Source organism: Triticum aestivum, chromosome 7B (genome assembly GCF_018294505.1).
Source record: "Triticum aestivum cultivar Chinese Spring chromosome 7B, IWGSC CS RefSeq v2.1, whole genome shotgun sequence".
Lineage (NCBI taxonomy): Eukaryota > Viridiplantae > Streptophyta > Magnoliopsida > Poales > Poaceae > Triticum > Triticum aestivum.
In genome coordinates, this window is record NC_057813.1 from 330,717,677 (window position 1) to 330,718,081 (window position 405).

The following is a 405-nucleotide window of genomic DNA, read 5'->3' on the forward strand; positions in this document are numbered from 1 at the left end:
TCCCTCACTCTCCAGATCCCCTCCCCACCTCAACCGACCGCCGCCGTCGCCATGGCTGTGCCGTAGCCGCGGCCACCGCCTACCCCGCGCCTCGCCAGAAGGTCCAGGAGGCTCGCCGTCGACGCCTCCTTCGACTACCTCACCGGAACGAGGCGGGGAAGCCCCATCAGCGTCGCCATCGTCCTGTCTTCCCCAACGGTCCCCGCCACCACTCGTCGGCGATTCGTCACCCCCAGCACCGGCCCGACCTCCCTCGAGCCCCCTGCCACCCCCCTACAGCTCCCGGTGAGCCACCACGTCTCTCCCCTCGCTCCCCCGCACGGAGCCACCACCGTAGCCTCCGCGCCATTTTTGCCCGAACGGAGCTCCGCCACCGTGGCTGCTGCTATCGCCACAGGCGTTGTC